This window comes from Mus musculus, chromosome 2, assembly GCF_000001635.26.
Source record: "Mus musculus strain C57BL/6J chromosome 2, GRCm38.p6 C57BL/6J".
NCBI lineage: Eukaryota > Metazoa > Chordata > Mammalia > Rodentia > Muridae > Mus > Mus musculus.
Genome location: NC_000068.7, coordinates 74,078,894 through 74,097,372, shown reverse-complemented (window position 1 = coordinate 74,097,372; position 18,479 = coordinate 74,078,894).

Genomic DNA, 18,479 nt, shown 5'->3' with positions numbered 1-18,479 from the left:
TTATTTATTATGTAAGTATGCCTTTTATTAAAACGACTTTGTGAAAATCTAATTGCCACTACAGTAATATAGCATAGCACTCCCTTACATAAATACATGATTATTATGTACAGTCACTTATCTGTGAACGAGTTCTGCTACTATTTTCCTTAATTAAGGATACAAAAGGGCTTCTTCATCTTTGCATATTCCCTTGCTAGGACATTGATACTCATTATTTCCTAAGTCCAAACACTGAAACTGTGTCAAGAATGCATCCATCACGAGATGGGTACTTATAGTCAGCGGAATTTTCAACCCTGTCAGCAATTTCAGCAATTTGCAATTTCTGTATCTCTGACATGTGTTTTTATTGGTGAAGATCACTCTCAAATACCAAGATCATGAGAATGATTCTTTGGGTAGTCTCTGCAGAAGCCTAATGTAATGACAGTAATTAACAGCCTGTGATTAGCAGCCACTCCAGAAAGTGTTTGAATGTTAATTTGCTTCAACTAATGTGCAGCACTTCTGTGTAATGAGATCTAAGCTATAGGTTCACAGGGAAAGCAAATTATTTTCCAGCATTTAATCATACAAATGATTCTTAGTTAATCACTTCAACAGTAAACCTCAATGTTCTAATAAGTGACATTTGTTTTTCTGTCATTCAGTTTACTATGGTATAGGCCAGGGCAAAGATACGACTTTCATAATGGTCAAACTCCCACTTGCCAGCACTGGCATTTCAAAATAAGGGCCCCCTCAGACTATGGCAGAATGGAGCTAGCATTATGCATGCAGAAAAGGGAAAGAGGTTTTGCATCTCTTCATGTCATATTTGGAGCTTTGTTTTCTTAGTGTATATGTTTGTAAAGGGGAATTAATAGCTCTTTTCCCTTTGACATGAGAGTCTTGAAGCCAGATATACAGCAAGAAATTAAGAACAGTTGCCCATTAACCAAACATTAATGAGCTAAAGTCTCTGGTGGCCTAAGTGTGGAAAAGAAAAACAAAATCATGAGAATGCGAACACAGTCACTAATGAACTGCCTTCTTAGAAGGTCCATGTCCTTCCTATGCTCGCCTGACACTCACTGCTCATGTCCTGAGGTAAAGCCATGGACAAATGAGGGTGGGACAGGTGAGACCTGCTCAGACCTGATAACAGATCAGTCACTTCAAAAGACAGTGTGTAAGCATCAAAGAATAAAAAAGAGGCTGTGGGGGCATGGTGAAACCCAAAAATATTTTCTATCTACTTACTGACTTCACATTTATATTGAAAGGTCAGACACTACATAAAGGACACCGAGTAACATTGTCATGCTGTGATCAGAAATATTACTCCCCAACAAGATCCATTATTGATCAATACTTTGTTTTCATATTTGGCACATAGTGTTGATGGCTGGAATGCAGACCAATTAAAAAAAATGGTCTTATGATTCTCCTTTAACCTTTAAGCTACGATTTCGAGTATTATTTTATATTAATTTACTTCAAGTAAACTTGTGACATTAGCCATTATCCTTGGATAGCATCATGTTGTTAACATGGTACATACTCCAAATGAGGAATTCCCTCCACCCAATGTGCCTGGGGGCATGTCTGTGAAGCATCTTCTTGATTGCTAATTGATGTAGGAGAGAGCCCGGCCCACTATGGGCGACACCATCCCGAGAGAGGCAGGCCTACACTGTCTAAGAAGGGTACCTAAGCATCAGCTTACAAGTAAGCCAGTGGGATGTGTTCCTCTATGGTCTTTGCTTCAGTTCCTGCCTCCAGGTTTCTGCCTTGCGCTCCTACTCTGGCTTTCTTCAGTGACGGGCTATAACCTATAAGCCAATAAAACCCTTTTCTTCCCAAGTTGCTTTTGGTTAGTGTTTTATCACAACAACAAAAAAAAACAAGCTAGGACAGATCTCTAGTGTTTCCCAGGCTAGTTTGAAGCTTTATTTCAGAGTTCATCTTTATTAATAACAGCACTAATTTGTAAAGTGGCTGAGTTATATGTAAGAACCATAATTGGATGCCCATTCCACTTTTGTTTACTTGCAACGCTAGGGGTAGAAGCCAGGGCTTCGTATGTGCTAGATAGGCACTATACTGCCGAGCCTCCTACCTAACCCAAGAAGCAATTAAAAGAACCCTTAACTGTGTATGTATTAGGTCCATCCTAATGATAGCATTTGGAAATAGTAACTGGAGATCAACACTAATCAGACCCACATTCACATGGACAAGCTGTGATCCTCTGTCTAAGAGCTATGGTTCCTGTAGCCAAGACAGGTGTTTACCCCTGAAGTATGAACCCAGGAGAGTCTTTTTTATGCTAATCTTCATAGTAGATAATCTAGCCCCATACTAGGATATCCATCTTCCCTTTTCTGTGTATTTTTACTATTATATTTTGTTAGTTTTTTTGAGAAATACATACAACATATTTTTATACCCTTTGCCTCCCTACTCCTCCTCTAACTACTTCTGGATACATCCACCACCTCCCAACTTCACTTCCTGTTTATTTTAAATGATCAGCCAAGTCCAATTTATGCTGCCCATATACTTCCTCTTGGATGTGATTCACCTACAAAGGGGCCACGCCCTAAGAGAAAATGGAATGCCCCTTCCCCCAAAGCCATCCAAAGCCATCAGCTGTGGATAGCTCCTCAGTTAAGGGTAGGGGCTTATGAGCCCCTGACCCCTCCATGCTAAAACATTGACTGGGTTAATCTTATGCAGGAACCACAGTTGGTATCAGTTCATATAGTCCTGTCATATCCAGAATACTGTTTAGATAAATTCAAAGGTCAGTTTGATGCTATGTCTCTTCAACAAAATGATAGTAGTAGACTCACACTGAGGCCTATGGGTCCCCAGTCATGGGCTCTTAGACAGATTTACAGTACCACTCACATGTTGCCTGTTATGGAGCAGTCCTCAAATACAACCAGAAAGTGGTTGGTTACTCAACAGCATCTGTGCCACTATTGCAGCCATGGACATAGCCTAAAAGCCAGTCATTATTGTAGTTCATGGAGTTCACAGTTGGATAAGACAACTGTGATGAATCCTACCCCCACTCACCCCCATATTCCCCAGAAGCCTACTTTTCAGTACTTTGAAAGCTAGCTAATAGGAAAAATTTTCCTGGTTAGTATCAACCTAAGTTTTCCATGCCCTGTGATGAAAGTGTTTCCAGAATGTCTTCAGCAATAAGGCCTTACCATCGAGTTTGGTGGAGAATGAAGAGCAGTGATAATAGCCTGTATTGTTTTAGGGTTTCTTCTAGGATACTCCTACTAACAACTTAAAGGGATGTATCTAACACCTGGCTCTGGGCTTTTCATTGGGCATCATGTGGCTTCTGGAAGGAGCAGTTTCCTCTGTGTAGGATAACTCCAATTAAATGTGTGTGTGTGTGTGTGTGTGTGTGTGTGTGTGTGTGTGTGTGTGTGTCTTTTTCAAGCATCCTTAGTGTTAGTTATCCCTCCCACCAAGCCCGTCTTCCACCCTTCCCTCATGTTTCCCTCCTCATGTAAGTCTCCCTCCCTGTTATTCTGCCTTTCCCCTTTATATTAGTCATCTTCTCCTACACCTGCATCTCGTCCTGGAGCATATGGTGAGACAGTTAAACACTTGAATAGGTAATGAGTAACCCAGGTCCGTCTTATGTAGCACCTCTCCGCATGCATTCCATTCCCTTACTCTTGGCCCATTTATTCACCGTGCACACATTTATTAAGCGTCTCTGTGAAGAGCTAGCAGTACTACTGGATTTGCTACTTTCCTCTGGTCAATATTGACCATTACATTTCATGCTTACATCTTTAAAAAAATGACTAATTTTTATTGTCATTATTTGTGTGTGCCTACGTGTCTTTGTGCAAATACATGTGTGTGTGTGTGTATGGAGGTGTCTGCCAAGTCCAGAAAGAGTACCTGATCCTCTAGAGCTGGACTTGCTAGCAGTTGTGAGCTGCCAGTTACAGGTGCTGGGGTCTGACCTCTGGCCCTCATGCTAGAGCAGCAGGCATTATTATTTGCTAACTGCTTAGCCATCTCTCTAGCCACCGTTGCTGCTCACTTCTGAAGCTAGTATAAGATGAAGAGTCAGGTTCCATTTGGAAAATTGAAAGCAGACCGTCCCAACAACTCAATCCTCTTCCCTCTTTACCTTCTGTGGTGGTTTGAATGAGATGGCCCCAACATAACAGGTTCATGTGCTTGAATACTTTGTTCCAGTTGGTGGAACTGTTTGGGAAGATTAGGAGGTGTGGCCTTGTTGGAGGAGTTGTGTCACTGGGAGTGGGCTTTGATGTTTCATAAGCCCATGCCATTCCCAGTTAGTGCTCTCTGCCTTGTACTTGAAGATCAAGATATGAGCTCTCTCATCTACAAGTCCAGCACCACACCTGCTGCCACGCCCCTGCTGGGATGATCATGGTGTCTTATCTTTATTTAGCACTCCGAAGTTGTTAGATACCTTGGTCATGGTGTCTTATCAGAGCAATAAAAAAGTAAGATCCCCTTCCCCTCTTTCCTTCATTTTTCATTTGTTTTTCAGCCACTTAACCAGAAATGCCCAGGACTACAGTCTCAGTGTCTAAGATCAGTGTTTCTGAGGGCTGAGGAGATGGTTCAGTGGGCACATTGTTTGCCTCACAAACACGAGAATCGGATTTTAGATCTCAAGAATCAATGTAAAACTCAGATGAGCATAGCAGCCCACCTGAAAGCATGCAGGGGGCAGGGATAAGGAATCCCCAAGCAAGACCTGCTAAACGGTGAGATCTATGTTCAGCTGAGATACCAGCGCAATAAGTAAGGCAAGCATCAACTTTGTGCCCCCACATCCAAACACACACATATGTGCAATGTGCCCATACCCATGTGTTCATACACACACACATATATATATTATGTATGTATGTATGTATATATATACATATATATAAAACAAATTTAAATAAAAATCATGTTTCTATAGGAAAATGAAGTGCTATATACTCCAGAACAATTATACAAATGTTGAGAATTTATTTTCTCTCTCTCTCTCTCTCCCTCTCTCTCTCTCTCTCTCTCTCTCTCTCTCTCTCTCACACACACACACACACACACACACACACACACGTATATGTATATTGCAGCGAACCCCATTACTTCATATAGAAAATGTGTTATGGTACAGCAGGTTTGTTAGATCTAGTGAAATGGGTATAATTTCATATCCTAGAGCATACAGGGAACAGGATTTAAACCTATATAAAATAAATGAAGAAGAACAAGTTGGAAGGATTTTCTTTTAAGCCAACGAGAGGGAGTGGCTATGTTGTTTTGTTGTATTTAAAGCTATGTTGTTATCAAACAGGATCTCACTCATGGCTAACCATCCCAACTTTGATCTGACTTGAAGTTAGCTAGAATTGTTCAGAAAAATTCTCAGTCTTTCTTTAAAACATCCCCATGGTCATTATTTTCCATTAGCCACTATGAGTTTTGACGTCACTAGTTAATTTTATATTCTAATCAAAGCTTAGCTCCCTCATCTGTCTTCTAAAGCACCCTTTATTTTAAAAGGAAATAATTTACTGTTGTCCAATGCAGATGGACTACCTAATTATTCTTAAATTTAAGTAGCAAAATAAGTTATCAGATGTGTGTTACATCTAATTATGCAACCTAGCAGAACTGCTGTTTCCAAACAAGCCTTGGCAGAGCCCTCTTTAAAACTTGCATTTTAACTCTGGAACTGTTATATTGTTCCCCATCCTCCTTGCCCTGTTTCTCAGACCTGCCGTCCCCTCCTCTTGCTGAGGCTCTGACACTATCATGAGACTCACCGGTGGTATTCTGTAAATGCCAGCCAAAAATCTATCTACAAGAACATCTGCTCAACAGTGCAAAACCTGATGCAATTACTAACCATCATCTCTCCTCCTCCTGCTGGGGTAACTGCTCCAAAGCATGACTTCTTGCCCTGAGCTAACAAGATCCAGAAACTCCCTGTTATGTACAAAACCTGCTGCTAAAAATCCATGTAGCTTCAACACAAATTATAACCCAGTCTCTCAACTACAAGAGTAGTTAACACCCCTGTGCCATCGGGTCTCGGGGAATCTTGCTCAAACTCAATGAGTCCAAGACCCCATTCTCTACCGCTTGCTTAATATAAATGGTCTTCCAAAGAACGTGATGGAGAAAGACATGCCTACTGCTCCGATGTCGCTGTTTTGAAAGTACAACTACTGAAAAGGATAATTAAATGTCAAACTTCTGAATTAGAACTGAGACAGAAAGTGTAATAAAAAAGAAAACCTTTACTGAGCACCTGCTATTTGCCAAGTGCTTCCTGAATGGTTTGCATGTGTTACCTCATTTGGTGGATGCTTTAAACACTTTTGCAGTTAAGAAATTGCCATTTGGGATCTATTATGTTACCATTGGATACTATGTTTCAGATTTACCTCGGGAGGAGAGGGAGAAGTGTGAACAATAATGAGGAGAAAGAATAAAGTTAAAGTACTTGTGTCAAGTTACTCTGTTAGAAAGAGGGTGGAGCATTGGTGGACCTTAGAATATGGCCTCAGCACACTGAAGTATCTGACAAGTTTCTTAAAGTGACTCAGTTTCCACATCTATGAAATGGGAGAGGAGGGTGAAATTATTTCTGCCATCTCCAGCAAGCCTAAAATGTCAGTCTAGCTGAATTTACAAATCAAATTTCTTTTCAAAACCCTTTTAGACTATACATTTATTTCTCTCCTGTTTCAGTTTCCCTTAAATTCTGAACAAGGCATAATCTATAGCCACTCTCAGGATTAATAAACAAAGGATTAATAAACTAACGAATTACTCAGTTGTTTTTATTACTTTTCTGTTCCCTAGAAAAATATTGGGCTCATAATCTTCCCAGATAAATGTATTCAATCACTGGAACCAGTGAGATGCCTCCACAGATCGGAAATGCCTGGCGATGAGCCTCAGGACCCACATATAATGGAAGAAGAGAATTCATTTCCACAAGTTGTCATCTGCCTTTCTCATACATGGAGAGGCATTCTTCAGACACACGCTAAATAGATAAAAATTTAAACACACACACACACACACACACACACACACACACACACACATATATATATTCAAGCAGACTTAATTGAAACACTGAAGGTTCTACTAGTACTCATATTCCCAAGTGGAATTGTGGGGCACCATGCATATAATAAAAAATGTAGATAAGAAAAATTCTACCCAGAATATAGCCTCTGACTATATACTTCTTAAAGGAAATTTCATTCCTACTTTACTATAGGAAACTAATGCCACACATGTACATTTGTCATATCAAGGCATTCGATACCAACAGGTGACCTTTGCCTTTCTACAATGAGGCATCATTGAGAAAAAAAAATCTCTGTCACTTAACCTAGGATATATTTGGTTGCTTAGTAACCTAATCTACAAACATTTCTATAAACAAAAATCAGTTAACTTTACTAAAGATGCCTCATGCTTTGGTTATAGGACACAAAGCAATCAGTCTAGGCTGGGCTGGAAACTTTCTCACTGCTCACTAGGTTTCATGCTGGTGGAGGGCCACATGCAGGCTGCTGGGGGAACAGTGCCATTAACAGTTTGATCAGCTGGGTGCTCTAAACACTGACCGACATGCTAGGCAGCACAGGACATCTAGTGCAATGGTGACACAATTGCTACAGCGATAACCAACTGATTTCTGGTCAGCTTTGAAGATGGCTCCACAGAAGGAATTCACACCTAGTGCTGTAAACTTGGGCAAAAGGTCATGGTTGGGGAGGCCGTGAGCCGTATCATGAAGGCTACAGCTTTTGTTTTGGATGTGATATGCCTGTTGTGTTTATGGGCACATATTAGTACTGCTTTAGTCAACGATGCCTCTTTTTGCACTGGGCAGCCCTTATTGCAGAAACTCAAAGCTGATTAAGAATCTCAGTGTAAGTGACTGTGCGATGTTCATCCTTAAATGGCCACTGCCATCACCCCCTCCACGTCTCAGAAAACGGATCAGGAAGAAAGCAAGAGAGAGAGGAAGGGGTGGAGGCTTGTCAACGTGGATCACTGTCTTCCAGATATGACATAGCTCTTGAACTCTCAGCAGCTGTAATTACCTGTACAAGATATTCAATGTGGAGGAGTTCATGAGACCACCTCCTCTCCATGAGGATTGCTGGGGGAGGGAGAGTGATTTCTTCTGTGGCATAGCCACTGGTGAGTTGCTAGTCTTCATATGCAATCCCAAATTCGTCCTTCTGTAAGTAACTCTAATTTAAGTTTCACACCAAGAAAATCCGTTAATAAATCATGATGTAATTAAATTTATCTTCTGTGTCCCGGCACAGAGCCACACTTGAATCTCAAAGTAATACAAAGAGCTTGAGCAACGATGACTGGGCATAGGGAGTGAGGCAAATGAAAAAGAGGTAGACGGAAAGGGTGGAGAACAGACTATCACCCAGCAGTAGAATCTTCTGGAGATGCTGCAGAAGGGGATGAGGGTAATGGGAAGCAGGCTGGTTGCCCTTAGAAGCTAGAGAAGGCAGCGCTGGAGGCTGGAAGCTAGCTTGCTGTTTGGAGAAAGCTGATGTTCTGCTAATGTCAGTAGAAAGTCTGAGAAACAGAGGCCTTCTCTTCATCTTGGAAATGCATTTACAACCAGTCCCTCAGAATCAGTCTTTGAGTTGTGCACCTCTTGTTTTATTAGGAAGTTAAAACCAGACGTAATGGTTCCCTAAGAGCCAATGTCAAGGTAAGAAAAATTATAATTCTAAATTAGTAATAACATTTTCTCCCTCTTCCATTTCCCATAATTACTAGCTTGTATACATTTACCTAGAAATTAATCATTGACTGAGTATAGATCCATCCCGTAACTCATGACATCCTACGGGGTGACAGCCCCTTGGACTTACGCTTTGGAAGAAAGTCATTTCAAGAGAGAACAAAGCTGGCCTCTGTTGAGGAGATAATGCAATAAAACAGGTTTCTGGAAGGGAAATTTCAAACCCCATGCTTCATATACATAATAACAATAGGGACTGTTTAGAATTTGGGCTAATTTAGTTTCCTCTCTGATTCCTAGAGTCGAAGCGTCCTGTGCAGTTGCACTGTGCCAGCATTCATTAACTCTAACACGCTGGCTAACATCTCTGCAGGGCCTGGAAGACCTGCTTAGGGCTTCAGGGTGAACACACATGAAGAAAGAGTTTCCAAGAAGAAAACCTGCTTCCTAGAGCTCCTGGTGGTTCGGCCCAAAAGCCTTTTGAAAACATAGTATTGTTACCGTCCTTCCCTCCTCAGAACATCTCCTTTGTTCTCATTTCAGAGAGTTACTTACTCATTTTCAATAAAATTTTAATTAAAATATGATTATTCCATTCCCCTTTCTCTCAACCCCTCCCATAGAGGTCCCTCACTGCCTCTCAAATTCACAGCCTTTTTCATTTACCACATGCACAGAGATGCCACACAGAGAGAGAGACATCTATGTTTCTATTTAATGTTTCTTCTAACTATATGATTGATTTAAGAACTGACCACACCAGCAAAAATGCTAATGTGCTATCAGAGTTGTTTTGTTTTGTTTTTTGTTTTTGTTTTTGTTTCGAGAGTCAGCATCAGTCACTTAATATGATGAGCTACAGAGAGGAAGTTTGCCAATGTTTAGAATTTGTAGCTGCAGACTTAAAAGAGGAGTTCAGAAAATACTTAGCAGCTTGAGTGTGTAGCTCAGCAGCAGAGCCCTTGCCTAGCATGTGTGAGTCTCCTGGTTCTACTCCTAGCACTGTGGAAGGAGGGGGGAAAAAGCTAAAAGACAAAAGTGATGGATCTCTTTGAGAGACACTTCTCCTCCTTCCAGAATCTTTCCCAGCTCCAGGTTGGCTTGTGCGTTCTATTTTTGGTAACTTGAGCTCAAGTGTCTTCTTGACAAGAGGCAGGCTCACCGGGGATACACAGTACAGGATTTTTCATTCATAGCAAGTAGTGAGAAATAATGTGTTTTAGTGGGGGTGGGGGGAAAGGCATGCATGTACCACAGCACACGTGGAGGGTGGAGGTCTCCTGCAGAGATAGGCTGTATCCTCTCTTCCTTCCCAGTGAACCCAGTGGGTTGAACTCAGGATGTGAGGCATGGCCACAATGCACCTGTACCCTGCTAAGCCATCTTGCTGCCCCACAGGTACTTTTAACATTAATCCCAGCCCACCACTGCTTGATCCAGTGCCTACATGACCTACATGGACAAAGTGATGCAGGGAGCTGGGAGTCCTCTTTACGCCCCAGCACTTGACCATGTATAAACTAGAGCCAATGCAAAGACAATGAAATATTTCAGAAACAAAGATTAGAAGTCACCGTCCCTAGAGAGGACCTTCAGCTCTTAGATTTTTTTAACTCTTGGGCAAGATCATTTCCATCATTATGAAGCATGAAGTTATACTATTGGACATAATCCAATATTTGTTTGGTCTAGCTTTTGTTTTGTTTCACCAAGTCCCCTTCTGATTACAGTTCAGCCCCCAATAGGGATAAAATACTTAAAGTCTTTCCTAACCCTGAAACATGTACATTCTAAAGACAAATATGTTTCTACTGTCAATGACACTGGCAAATTAGCAGGTACGATTTCTATGCATCAGCCACCTTAGCTTGGTCCTCATAAACTTGATTTCAAGAGATCACTCTATTATTGACAGACCCAGATAAGTCAAAATTTTAAGCCCACACAATGTGGCTTAGTCTCAAGCCTGTATGAATTCACCAAAGTGTGAAAGCCACATTGTGAGAGCTCTTGAATCCCACACAACCAGACCTGTGTGGTTTTACAAAGCTGCTTCATCCTGGCCCTTGTTTTTCTGAAATTTGCCCACCCAGTCAAAAACCTAGCAACATTTGAATATTCGCAACTTTGCTGAACTGAGTCTGTCCAGAACCCACAGATCACTCGCTCAGTAGGCCTTCTCAGTTATTCCCTGTGTCTCTGGGCAGTGTTAAGCATATCCCAAAACCCCAAGCCAGTGACAGCAGCCTCCACTCCCCATTTGTTCTAGGGCTCCCAAAAATGGATGACTTCTGTCAAATCTTCTCATCCTACCGTAAGCCACTATTAAACTCCTGATGCTGCTCCTCCAGCTCATTGGCTGGGGTGGGGTTGTCCATTTTTCAAAATAAATGTCTTTGGGTGTTTCTCAATTCTGTGTATGTTTGACATGATGGAGAAAAAAGCCTATAAAATCACTCCTAAGTACTCTGCTGACACATGGTCAGCTGTCTGACCAGTGATCCAACATATCACATCCTGTGTGGGAAGGAGTTTCATGCATGGAACAGAAAGGATAAGCCCCATGAGTCAAGGTGCCCTAAGCCCTTCGTGCTCAATTTTGACTGCTTCAGAGAAGAATCATGTCCCATTAGGGAACTTGGGACAACAGTCAACATTTAATTTCCTTGATTATCTTTGATTTCTAGATTTCTAGGCTCTAATGAGCCTGGAAATTTATCTGGCAGGGAATGCAGCAGATATTTGTTGGTTGAGTTAACTGAGTGATAAAGAAAAAATCTTTTTGAATTTGAGCTTGTTCTCCATCTTGTTTCTCTATCCTACTTCCTCTCTTTCTGTCTTCAAAATCTTTCTTCTATTCCCTTTATAATGTTATATCTTTCCAAAGCCCCTTAGAAACGTATGATAGATATTGTAATGATTTAAAACCACCAAGACAACAGAGCATAAAGGTTTGGTTAGAACAGAAACAGATCTTGCTAGAGCAGCTCCCAAACAGTGAGTGGGACGTACATTAGATGGCACACTACTCGGAGTGGGACGTACATTAGACGGCACACTACTCGGAGGCGTCTCGCACCCTCAGATGCCATGGCTATGTGAGTAGCCATACACTTGTGTAGTGGCCAGTGAGTTTTAAGTACTTTCATCCAGGCTTTTCAGTCTAATACTTTAGAGGACTGGATGTCATGTCTTTGCAGACTGTCCGCAGGCCATCTGTCTGTCTGTCTGTCTGTCTGCTTGCTTGCTTTTGATATCTCCAACTTCCTGCCTATCCGTAACCTTTTTGCCCCTCATGCTACTATATCCACTTCAAATACCAAACCATTACTTCATCACTGCTACTTCAGGGCTGGTCGCCGCCCTCTCTTACTGAGCACTGAGCAACTTCCATTGTCAGTAGCTCTGGAAAGGCTCTGTGCTTACAATGATGTCATTGATTTCTATTTCTAGAACCAAGAACAAATGGCTGAGCAAAGACTAAAATTAGAACTCATCATGGCATAAATACATTGAGAAGCTGTGTATATATCAATGCTTCATTACACATATGTATTAAGTATCACACACGTTTCCCAGCCCCGGGTTGTAGAAGACACAGTTCTGTTGTTTCTCTGGTTATAAAACACAGGATTAACCCAAATATGCTACAAAGATTTTCTGTTCTTCATCCTACTCTGGGTGAGCTTGTAAACTTGTCCACAGGAAGCCTCCTTATTCCAAAGTCATTGTCCCACAAAGAGAACAGAAAGTTCCCAGACATGTACTCTTCTGCCAATAAGTGCTCTGACCCGGTGTCTTGGTTGAGAACAGCTTTCATTAATAGTCTTCTCTTTTCTCTTTAGAGTTTTAGTTGGGTTAAATTAAAGCTTCAGAGTTCTTTGGAGTCCTTGGCCACAGTCTCCCTCTGTGTCCATAGCCTCGACAAGGATTCTGGCCACTTTCTTGAAAGGAATACTATATACAGATAGAATTCCAGCCTCTTGCAAACATGCTCTCTAGGAGAAAAATCTTGACTGCCATTAAAGTGTTACACTTCAGTTTATTTTACTTCACACCACAGAATTTAAACATTCCCTCTCTCGAAAGCCTACCACATGACTCAGTATAGCTAATTAGCAGAATATCCCATCTAGTCACTAAAACATAATTCTCTCTCCTAATTGTCTCTCATTTAGCTGATGCTTGCATTTCCTTCTCACCTGGGTTTAAATATATCCATACAAATAGCCCTTGCTTCAATCTTCTACACAGTAGAACAATAATGCATTTTCTATGCTGAAATGAAAACCTTTGCATGGTATCTGGAACTAGTAAGCCCCAAGTTACTTCAAATGTCATACAGTGGACCCTGATGAGTCTGAGCTCCCAACCCATCCCAACACCCTGCTGACCACATACTCTGCCCACACTGAGCTGTCTTGTCATTTCACTCTCTGGTGAAGCACACGAAACTGCCTGTTGCCTAGGTGATCATCTCCCCCCATGAACATTTTATCCTGTGAAGACTTGAAAACATCCTAATGTTTCTGAGGTTGGAGGAATATTACCACTGATGACGGACGATAACTCCTGACTTCCAAGTGAATCACTCCATTGCATGAGTCTGTGGGAACTCAGACTTACTTAGGAAGTTCTGGGGAGCTGACGATCATCTCAGTTAAACTCTTTGCTTTGCCAGCACTGCAGTAGTTGAGATTTATTAATGTGCATTTATGCAATTGCCCTAAAAACATCTGTTAAAACTTACATTATGATAGAGATTAAAATAAAAACTTACTGAGGATATAGAAGAGTGTTGTCTTGTGCCTGGATATGAAACTCAAAGTAGCAAGTAGATCGTTCAAGATCTGGCAGACTTTAGTTTAGAGTTATCAAAACAAGAGAAGCCCAGCTAATCACGAGACTTATCTCTGAAGGACTAAAGATCTATCAGGAGTTTCCATCTGAATCTCAAGAAAAGCTTCCTTTGGCTCCAGAGGAAAATGCTATGTGTTTAACAATGAATGGAAACGAAAACTTGGCTCTTCTCCATACACATCCTCAAGACTTATATTCTTAGTGTTAGCAAGACCAAGAGCACAAGGGTCAGCTGTGAAAAGCCACATGACACTGCCCTACGACACACTATCCACAAGTACCTCTGTGTGTGCTACCTGGACACAAATGTCAGTTTACAAATTTATCAAGTGATTTGGCAGAATTTTCACCCCAACATAGAAAAGATTAAGTAGTGAATTTAATGCATATAAACAAAGTACATAGATATAAGTAATTAGCATGTTTTATTCAATGTTTATATTTAACACTTTCTTTTTTTTCTCCAGAGCTGTTATATGACTAAACTGATGACATAATAGACTCAAGGAAATGCATATTTAACTTTGCCCTAGACACTGTCACATACTATTCCTTGCATCCTTACAGTAACACTATGAATAAGAGGTCCCACTTTTCAGATGGAAAACCTGAAGTTCTTGCCCAAGCTATGCAGCAAGGAAAATACTGGAGCACTTGAGCCTACTGTTCTAGTTGCCTTCTGTTGCTTCGATAGAGACCATGACCCAAAGCAATTTGGTGGGGAAAGGGACTGCTTCAGTTTATATGTCTCTATCACAGTCCATTAAGAAGCAAAGTCAGGGCGTTAGCTCAAGCAGGAACCTGAAGGCAGGAACTGAAGCAGAGACCACAGAGAAGGGCTGCTTCCTGGCTTGTTTTCTGTGGCTTGATCGGTTCGCTTTCTTATTACCACCCAGGAGCTCACTGCAAACATTAATCAATAAAATGGCCTACAGAATCTCCTGTAGACAATCCGACCGAGGTAGTTTCTCAGTTGAGGTTCTTCTTCCCAGATAATGCTTGCTTGTGTCAAGTTGACCAAAAATAAAATAAAATTAAATTAAATTAAATTTTAAAAAAATCTAAGGCAGGGATTCTCTATATGGTTCCCATTCTTGTGCTAATGTTACAACTTGACACCTTTGCCGCTGAATGCCTATCAGAACTAATAGCCTCAAGCCTCAGTAGGGCAGGACTGATGACTCTAAGAAGACTTAGTATCGGCTGAGGGGGCTCCTTTGGCCAGGCCAGCTTTAAAAGAAGGCTTTCATCTTCTTCTCTTATCCTTTTCCATACTATATTGCCCCCAAATAATTTTTAAAGTCCTAATATGCAAGACTCTATGCTTGGTCTCCTGTTCCCGCTTGCGCACAGCTGAAGTCCATGCTAAAATGTAGGTTCTGCTGCTAAAGAAACAGAAGCCTATCCAATTTACTCAAAAAGCACAAAGAAGCCTGGGTAGTCCTCCTACTGTTTTTTCAAGTGCTTGGGGTCCAGCCCAACAGTTCAGATCACATCTTGATTGCAAACCTATTGAATGGCCAGAGAGACAAAACCTGTTTCAAATGATAACCCCCGCAGAGCTAGCTCTTGGGGCCTGGATTCAGATCTTCCACAAACTACTGTGTTCTGTTTTCACGTTCTAAAGAGCGAGCGTGAGAGTTCCGTCATTTCTTCTCGTGCCTTAGTGAGTGGAGACTGGAAAACTCAACTATGAACCTTGTAACTATTGGGGGTGTAAAGACCAAGTCCTGGGAACTCGACCCGCTCTTGTGGCTGGAGAGCTCTGACTTTTACTAGCTTCAGGAGTTTAAAACTAGTTAATATCCCCAATTTTTTTCCATGAGTAGTTTTTAGACTTCAAAGTGAAGGTTGGAATAAAGAATTCCTTCAGACATCACCCCAAATTAGCCTGCCCTGAAAATCCTACTTATATTTCAAATTTTGATTTGTCTAAATTTTAAACACCAACTTTAAACTTACATCCCCTTATTTTGAGCCTTAACCACTATTTGGTATTTATGGAAAACAGCTCTCAGTTAATGAAAGAGAATATATACCATTAAAAATCTATATGCCGATTAGATTTATAGAGCATAATTCAATAATTTTTTATAAAGCAATAAAAACACTTGCCAACTCTCATGAAAAACAACCATATGTTTTGGTTTTAATAATGAAAATGTTTTATAAATAAGCTCCAATTATGGTCCATATTATTTAAGAAGCATTGAATCTTTTCTTCCAAGTATTTTTTCTCCATTTTTGAGACACCCTTAATAATTTGCATACATATTTACAGTGTTGCCAGATTTATTATTTTTTTAACCACCAAAAAAAGACATTTAATTTTTTTCTCTTTGGTTTCTAGTGTTCCCTAAAAGGACATTTCTCAAACTAGATGACTAATGTATCAATTACAAAAACATTTTATCCTTTTAAGAACTATTTTTAACCATAGATTCCAAAGCAAATTTAATCATAAGCACAGGTTCATCTATCAAGCTCAGGACAGACTCATTCCACAAATTGATATGCCCATTTAGATTATATGAAAATAAGATTCCCAGTGCCTTTTCTAGATATGCGTGTCACTTACATCGAGGTCCACAGTGCTGCCTGATTCTTTCTGGAAAGCAATTTGAAAACATGTATGAAGAGCCACAATTCAGTAACATGTATGAAGAGCCACAATTGAGTAACATGTAGGAAGAGCCACAATTCAGTAACATATATAAAGACCTGCAATGTGGTAACATGTGTGAAGAGACTTTAAAAGGGCCTCACTCTTTGGGTCAGCATTCACTGTAACAAAAGCCCACCAGGACTTCCCCAATCTTCTCTGTAAGAGCATTTATTACAGTGGTATTTACAATAGTAACAAATGGGAAATGTTATTAATGTCTAATAATAGAAGCCTGGCCAAGTGACTTAGGGTCAGCTCACTTGATGCCAACTGTACAAACACTGAAGTCTAAGGCTTTAAGAAAACTTAATGATATAGAGAAATGCTTGTAATAAAGTTTTAAGTTAAAAAAAGACAAAAGTAGCCATGCTGACTTTTAACAGATTTTAAAAATTAGAATTATAGTCTATATAGCATGAATGGGCAAGAATGACCACACAAAAATGAAATAAAACACACCCAACTATTAATTTGATTTTCTGAGTGCTGCAACTATGTGAGACTTTAAAATTCTTCCTTTGTTTTTTTTTAATGCTTCCTACAATGAACACTCTTGTTTTGCAATCAGAAGATATGATGTTAAATATTTAAATAACATCTCAAAGACTCTAACAAAAAGGTTAAAGTATCAGATAAATTATTTTGAAAGAAATTCTACTGCTATTTATAGATAAGTGAGAAAATTATTTCAAAATTATTGGGCATAATGCACCTCAATCTCCATTAAATACTCGTGTAAATCTTCATAGAAAAAAGTCTGGGGCTTATACAAAAGAAATACAGATTTTTTTTTCCAGAGTTGTGGAAATGTAAATATTTTATATTGCTTAAAGGTTTGTATCGTCTTTAGACAATCTTTTAATTTTGTTTTCTTTTTGCTGGGGTTTTAATATATCCGCACATATATTTATTTTTATTGCTTGTGTCCTACCGTACTAATAACACCCACATAGTAAATTCTGTACAAAATGTAAATATCAAGATTTAAAACATAAATACATGCTTGCTTGCTTGCTTGCTTGCTTGCTTTCTTTCTCTCTTTCTTTCTTTCTTTCTTTCTTTCTTTCTTTCTTTCTTTGGATTTTTTTTTTTTTTTGAGACAGGGTTTCTCTGTGTAGTCATGGCTATTCTGGAACTCACACTGTAGACCAGACTGGCCCCAGACTCAGAGATCCACCTGCCTCTGCCTCCCGAGTTCTGAGATTACAGCTGTGTGCCAACCCCACCCAGCTAAATAAATACTCCTATCTTTCTTATTTTCAAAGGATTGTTTTAGAATGTGAAATTTCCATTTTAGGAAACATTTAAAATAACTAATGGTTCGAGTTTGGTCCCTTCTCTTCAACTCTGGAATATCCTTAACACCCTGAAAACAACAGAAAATAATAGACAGATCCCTATATCACTATCCAGGCCTTTTATCTCCCTTGCTTTACACCTTTAAAAAGTAAAATAAAACTGCGTAGAGCTAATTAACCTCCCTGCTTTCTAACCCAGGCACCAATAGCTAGAAAATTATTTTTCCTAACTTTATAGCTGTGTGTATACATATACGCCCATAACAAAAAATAGAACTATTTAGTGAACTTTAAAAGTTCCCGTGAATGCGTTCTGAGAGTGTGTATCCTCCGGCGCATTGCCTTTTGACGTCAGCTGTTTGTCTCTCAGGCATACGGCTGTGGATCCTGAGGGCGCATGCGTATCTGACTCACTCACCTGACCAGTTATGAGCCATCATTCCGCTGCATGGTTCTAAAGCAACCCTTTTCCATTCTGATTAACAGACAGCTATGTTGTTTCCACTTTTTTTCCAATTCAATACTCCAATGAAGCGTCCTCCATGTGATTCCATAAACACTTGAATAAAAGAGTCTTCCCTGTGCATACCTAGACTAAGCACGTGCTGAGAACACACAGCCACTCTCTCCTGAAAGGCTGCCTGACGACTGCTCTCAGCGCCAATGCTATCTGCGGCTCTATCGCAGTCGCATCCAAGCTCCCTGACTTCCAAACACGCATGTGTTTCCTTCGAGGCCTCGGCTCATTCCCCAGCTTACATTCACTTTACTCTGAGCCTTCCATCGTTTCCAACAGGATTTACATTTTATTGAACGAATCCTTCCCCATCGTAATTTCAATGTTTCTCTGTTT